Genomic DNA, 7,404 nt, shown 5'->3' with positions numbered 1-7,404 from the left:
TCCTTGCAAAGGATCTTGGCCTTAATCTATGGTTTTTTATACTTAATTTTGGGTATCAAATCCATTTATTAAGCCAATCCATTTGTGCATGATTTAAGAACAACAACAAATTAGTTAATACTTTATTGGGGTTTTTTAATTATTTTTATTTTATTAAAAAAATATGATAAAGAAAAGGGGAAGAAATTGAAGTGGGGTTTAATGGTATTTTTTGGGGGGAATATGCATTGTATATGGGTGTCTATTTGAACTCAATGAAATTATAATTTAAAATTGGCAAACGGAAAAATACATTATGTGTTTGTATATGTATTAAAAAGAAGTTTTCGGGTCCTATATGGTCCCCCAGAGATATGAGAGCCCATCAAAAGAGTTGGGAGCTTTGTTTGTTGGCCATTGGAGATTGAAATAATTAAAGTCTATAAACACTATAGTGTTTGACTCTTTGTCATAGTGTACCCTTATTGAGTTAATTCTTTAATGATCCTTTGTCTTTGTGTTGGGTTACATACAATGAAACAAGTTTGACAAATTCTACAAGAAATACCAATTTAAAATGAAGTGCCATTATTGTAAGTAGAGTTAATGTCAAAAAAATCAATATTGTTGGTAAAATTTGTGGCTATTTCATTGAACACATATTTAGTTTATATTGTTGAATACTATTCTAGGAGGGCTGATGTTTGGAGGGGATGAGCATGGGAGGAAGTTAATGCTGTAAAGAAAGAAAATGGCATAATGTCATTCAGCAACAACCGGCCACACTATTTTTGTCATTAAATACGGGAAGTGTTTTTTTTTTTACTTTAAGCATATCCATGGGGAATTACTGTTATACCATTTATTATAACATATGTTCTAATCATATACAAGGGTATGATAGTAAATACATACTACTACAAAAAATGCTATTCAAGTCGATCAACGCAATTATTCATTGCATCGACCGACATGAATAGTGTCCCAATCTATTGAGCTATCGGTTCCTAAACAGCATTCAAAATATTGATTCGTGTCATTTACTAAAATGACATAAAAAAGAAAATTGACGAATAAAGTGAAAATTACTTTTTTTTGTTCATTACATATTGTGTCGGTTTAAAAAAATTGAATACAATGTTCACGAGCATTTATAACAGACACGACATATAATTGTGAAGGCCCTCTACCAACGCAAATTTTTTTGAAATCCCTAAACCCCCAAAAATTAGATTCTTGCATGTTCACTTCATCTCAATCCAGACTTGCGCAAAAAGATCTGACAATTTTGAAAGTGATCCCCTCTCGTCACTTCGTCTTGATCCTCTTCTTATTGTCTTCTTCATGTCTATCGGTGACCTAGCCCCAACCCCCAACCTCAATCCCAATCCTGACCTTCTTGTCTCTTCTTCTTAATCAGGCAGCACAACCACAACCTTCTCCTCTCTTCACGTAAGTCTTTCCCTCTCTTTCTCTCCATCTCTCTTTCTCAACTAGTAAGCCTGCCACCTAGAAATGTTTATTTATATATATTTTTTTATATATATTTAAATATAAATAAATTTTTATTTATTTATTTATTCATATTAATAAATATTTTGATTTATATTTCTTATCTTTAGATAAAAAAATTATTTATTTTTTGTATAAATTATTTTAATTTAATTTATTATAGGTAAAATATATTATTTATTTAGTTAAATATTATGTGTATGTGTTGTTAGAAAAATTAATTTAAACTCCAAGATCAATTTGTATATAACATAGAACACAATAATAATATATAATAATTAGGCATGCGTACCTGATTGATCCATAGCAATTACCTCAATTCGATCCATAGCAATTACTTCAATTTGATAGTGCAATACTATCAACTAAGTCTCCCTCCCTAGATCTCTAAATCAGAAGCAGTTTATTTATCTGATTATCAAAAGGTATACAATTATGATGAGAATATGTATTTATAGAGTTAGGGAGGGGACTTAGCTACATAACCCTAGTTGGACTGGGCCTGCTCATCAAAGGCTTCAGTTAACTAGAAAAGCCCACACTTCTGCTTCACCTAGACTTTACACACAGATGCTAAGCCCATTAACAATTGATCACCAACAATATGGGCTAACGCAGCAAAAAACTATCCAATCAACCCAAGTTTTAATAAAACCAATAAAAGTTAATATAAACCCAAATAAAAAGTCTAATATGTGTGTGTTATGTAAAATTTAATTAGTTATGTTAATTTAGTTATTTTGCTTTAGGTAAGAAAATTAGTTATGCAGAAAAGTTACATAGATCTCAAGCGCCGAGACATTACATTTCAACCAAGAGATCATGTTTTCCTGCATGTGTGTGACCAATGAAGGGAATCAGGCGTTTTGGGAAGAAAGGCAAATGAAGTCCTAGATTTATAGGACCTTTCGAAATACTTGAAAAGATTGAACAAGTTGCATACCGATTAGCCTTGCCACCAGCATTGTCACCTGTGCACAACGTATTTCATGTCTCAATGTTGAGGAAGTATGTATCTGATTTAATGCATATTCTGAGTTATGAGGCATTGGAGTTACAACTGGATCTGTCTTTTGATGAGCAACCAGTGCAAGTCCTCGACATGAAGAAGAAAGTTTTTCGAAACAAAACTATAGCATTGGTTAAGGTACTTTGGAGGAATAACAAAGTGGAAGAGGCCACTTTGGAGTTGGAGTCTGATATGAGGACTCAATATCCAGAGCTATTCAGGTTAGATTTCAAGGACGAATTTTTTTTAACGTGGGATAATTGTAAAAACCACCTATGTTGATATATTGGATTATCAAATAATTAGGGCTTATTTATTAGATTTAATTATTAATTATGATTTGCATATTTATGAAAATTTATTTAATTTCAACATGTATTAATTATGCTATACATGTGAATTTCTCGTTTTTCTGTGATTGTGTTTGGTAGCAGTGGAAAGTGACGTTGGGCCATTAGAAAGTCACGTTTTGTATGATTTAGAATATTATTAGCAGGGTACCATTGTTAGGCATTGGAAGTATTGGGGATTTGTCGAGAGTGGTAAATAACTAAACTACCCTTGGATGGTTTTAAACATTTGAATTATATTTAAGGGCAAAAGGGTCATTATGTTGGAAACCCTTTTTTATCTTTTGTGGACATTATAGGCTGAATATTAGGCTGATTTTAATAAAATAAAATGAGTTTTATTTATATTAGAAAAAAGATAAGAGAAAAAACTAGAAAACCTATTCTCTCTCTCTCTCTCTCTCTCTCTCTCTCTCTCTCTCTCTCTCTCTCTCTCTCTCTCTCTCTCTCTCTCTCTCTCTCTCTCTCTCTCTCTCTCTCTCTCTCTCTCTCTCTCTCTCTCTCTCTCTCTCTCTCTCTCTCTCTCTCTCGAATTCTCTAAGGAACCAACTAGGATTCAGATTTTCAGCTTCAATTCTGTGATTCTAGCAGGCCTTGAGTGTTCTAATTCAAGGTAAAATTCATTTAGCTTCTTCTCCTTTGATTTTTTTAAGCTCAAGTTAAGTCTAAATGTTAGAATTTTAGTTCTAGGTTGTTGTATTATGAATTGGTATTTGTTTTGGTGTTTTGAAGTTTATTTGGGATTATTTAAGTTAAATTAAGTTGCAATTGTTAGTTGTGATGATGTTTGAGCAAAGTTTGAGTTTAAGAACTCAAACCTTGCTCTCTAATGGTGAATTAGAATTTTGTGTAAATTGTTAGGTTTAGTTGCTTGAAATAAGTTTATTATGGTGCATACAAGTATTTTGGAGATTATTGGAGAGTTTAGGGTTGAATTGTGCTATTGGGGACATTTTTGGTGGTTCCTGCACTAAACCGATCGACCGGTTCAGGAAAACCTGTAACAATTGGCCGACCAGTTGGTCCCCGAAAAATCTCATCGAACCAAAATTCCGGTTGAGACAATTTTGGAACCTTAGTTTTTCCTATTTTTGTACTATTTAGGTTATTGCCATGTCATTGATCGATAGAGTTATTTCTAGTTTAATTTTAAAGTCCCTGGGATGTGTTTTAGCGTGTCTCTCATCGAAATTTTGAATATTGTGTTTTAGGGCCCTATAAAGTGTCGAGCTGCAGTTCCACTCAGGCTAACCGGCACACGTGAGCACAGAAACGATCGGTAAGATAGCATAAAGTATATATATGTAAATGTATGCATGTTAATAATTGTTTACACTACTAACACTAACGAAAATATGGTTTTAAGGGTGTTAGTACACTGTAGGGTTTTAGGGTAGTTACAGTGTTACCAACACGAGTATCAAGGGGTACATCGTGCATGTGGTACAACACTCAGTAACTCCGAGTAGTACATATAATGGCCCTACCAACACAAGTACAGAGTTGGTACTCTAGTGCATATGGTACAGTGGTCGCACTTCCATTGAGAACATTCTTAACCATTTGGTGAGCTTAGCAATTGAGCTCAGGACGGATCAGGCATAAAGACGGTATAACATTGATTGTATATAATTATGCATATCTTACTGAGTTTGTCGACTCATCAATTTTCTACCTTGTGTAGGTGAAGGTAAATCTAAGCTGGAGGAGCAGTGAGATGAGCTTGGCAAGGATTGTACATATCGCGACAGTGCAACCTAGAGGGTTCCGATCTTATTGCATTTTGAGTTTCATTTTGTGGTTGCCCTGTAGTTTGTAAAAAAAAAATATTATGTAACTTTAAATACAATACATGTATTTTCAACAAATGATTTTAAACTCGGGATCCCGATTAATGAAATTATATAGATATAATAAAATGAGTTTAAATCTAAATTAGTCAATTTTTAAATACGGACATTATAATAAGGCTTTTTCAGTCTTAACGAACTAAGGCTCGTTAACGCCTTAACCACGCAAAAATTCTAATGTTATTTCTTTATTAATCATCTATTTAATTTTAACATATTTTATATTATTATCTGAAAATTTCAGTTAACAATATGCATAATAAATATAAGTAATATTACAATTTTAAAAGACAATACCTATATCATTAAATAAAAATTATTAATAGATATTATGATCTGCTTTTAACTTTTAACTTTCAAGTGTTCAAAAAATAACGTGCATGAGTGTCACTCCAAGGCTTTCACTGCCTACTCAAGTTCAAGCGTCGTAGCAACCACCTATTATAGGAAACTTGAAATTGAATGTGGATGTTGCTTTGGATGCTCCCACGAACATTATTGGCGTTGGTACTATAGTTTGGGAAGCTAATGGAGAGTTGTTGTCGCTCTTTCAAAACCTACTAATATATGTTGGTAACTTTGCATCACATGAGATAGAGGCAAAATTATTTTTCATAATTTAAATTATAGTTTTTGTTGCTTCCAATTGCATAGTTAAGACAAACACTAGGATGGTTTTGGACCTTTAAATGCTTTTTTTTTTAATTGTTTCTTTTGAAGATTTAATTGTGGATATTTTTAATTTTCTATAGCGTACAACCTATATGTCACGGTTTGACTATGTTGTAAAATTGGATAAATCTTGCTTTTAGTTGGAGAATATTTTTACTGATATACTTTGTTATTATAAATAATTTTCATGTATTTCTCTCTAAAATATATATATACTCAAGTGTGAAAAAAAATGAAATGCCCGTAAATATTAAATCTTTATATATTAAAAGTGTCTATCTAACGACATTTCTTGGTTTAACAGAATATACTTAAAAACTAAAAGAATATTCTGTTAAATTTAACGATTACGTTTGATCTCCTGTTAATAAATAAACCTAATAATTAAACCAAAAAATGAAACAATCTTTTAAATATTAATAATCTCTTTTTAAATTAAAAAAATCATCTTACCCCATCTCTCTCTAACAAACCTATCTTGGGAGAATATTAATAATTTTTTTATTTATCTTTTAAAAAAAGAAAAATATAGATAAAATATATAGAAAAGATAATATAAATGTGAGACTGTATATGAGTATTTACCTTATATGTTTGTGCTTATTTTTAGTTTTATTTTTAATTTTACCACCAAGAGGAGAAGGTTGAAAAATATTAGAATATGAAAATATTATTGGTGCTTATTAGTAATTTGCAAAGAATGTGAAAGTTTATAAATATAGTTGTGTAGCTATTATTAGATATGAAATGAGATAATAGAACTTTTTTCAATTAGAAGATTAATGTACATTTTACTATTAATAACATACATTATTATAGCACAAACTATGTTTTACTTACTAAATATACTGACACATATTTTATTTTTATAAAACAAATTGTTCAAATAATTATACTATTTTAATTATTAATTAAAATAAAAAACTAAAATATTAAATAAAACTAACACTACGTGGCTTGGCACGTAACAATCACCTAGTACATTAAAATACATGTAAATATACTTTGTTACTTTGTTGGAGAATAGTCATGTAAATGTAAATATTAGTGAGATGTAATATTGCATTTAGATCATGTCTTAAATGCCCGTATATTAAAATACATTAATTATTAAATAAATCTATATTTAAATTTATATATATAAAAAAACAATTAATTAGAGAAAAAAAAACAGAATATAGTGTCAGTAAAAGCATCCTTAATACATGTTATCCCAAAATAATTACCCGTTTTTTCTTTTTGGGATTCTTGTTGTTGAAGATTAATATTGTATGCATGCACATGTACTCTTAGAGATTCTATTTGAATATTGATCAATTGGCATTATTATTATTAATCATCAATTATTATTAATCAACAATAGTAAAGTATATATTCTGTCATCGAGAAAAACATTATGAAATAACCACCATTCCATATAGGGATGACAGCACTTTGCTTTGGTGTCCTTATAAAGAAACATTGAGTATCATGAGGTACTAATAAATATATATGAACCTCAATTAATTGTTTCTTTCACACTATGAGAATATATATAGTAATGGTATTTATCAACTTGGTCACATGCCATTGGAAAAACAATTCCAAAATTAAAGATAATTTTTTAATAAGAAAATAAAATATGTGTTTGTGCTGTGTGGTGTGGTGTGGTGTGGTGTCAAAAAAATAAATGAGAGAAGGAATTAAAAAGTTTCATTATTACTTCATGTGCTTTGTACCATATAATGTGATTCTGATCATACATTTGTTAAAATAAATACATAAAAGAAAATCATGAGATATGGTGAGCATTGATTGATAGGTGAATATTCTGATTGCTGCATTGAAATTTCCAAGAAATTTACTTCATTTACTACATAAATAATCTTGGCATGAATAGATCAATCACAAACCATAAGTTTTTCAATTATATAATGTAGATGACAAATATAATTGGGAATGTATGAGCTATCAAACATTGATCCATTGATTCTAGCCTTTTGTTGAGGATTTTTTTTTCTTTTTTTCCTGCTCACAAGTCATTTTCTTTATT

General features: G+C 30.3%; 1 long non-coding RNA gene across 2 annotated transcripts; it reads left to right on the top strand.

Moving 5' to 3' along the window:
* Positions 1-950: 950 nt before the first annotated feature.
* LOC115695184 (uncharacterized) lies at positions 951-4,887 on the top strand. 2 transcript variants are annotated; one of them, XR_009688310.1, is made up of 5 exons: positions 951-1,431; positions 2,241-2,721; positions 4,062-4,129; positions 4,217-4,460; positions 4,535-4,887. It is a non-coding gene; the product is annotated as an uncharacterized LOC115695184 (long non-coding RNA). The 2 variants fall into 2 exon arrangements; XR_004007503.2 differs by having other exon boundaries at positions 4,062-4,460; positions 4,535-4,886.
* The last annotated feature ends 2,517 nt before the right edge of the window (positions 4,888-7,404 follow it).

This window comes from Cannabis sativa, chromosome 6 (genome assembly GCF_029168945.1).
Source record: "Cannabis sativa cultivar Pink pepper isolate KNU-18-1 chromosome 6, ASM2916894v1, whole genome shotgun sequence".
Taxonomy (NCBI): domain Eukaryota; kingdom Viridiplantae; phylum Streptophyta; class Magnoliopsida; order Rosales; family Cannabaceae; genus Cannabis; species Cannabis sativa.
This window is presented reverse-complemented; position numbering and strand designations above follow the sequence as displayed.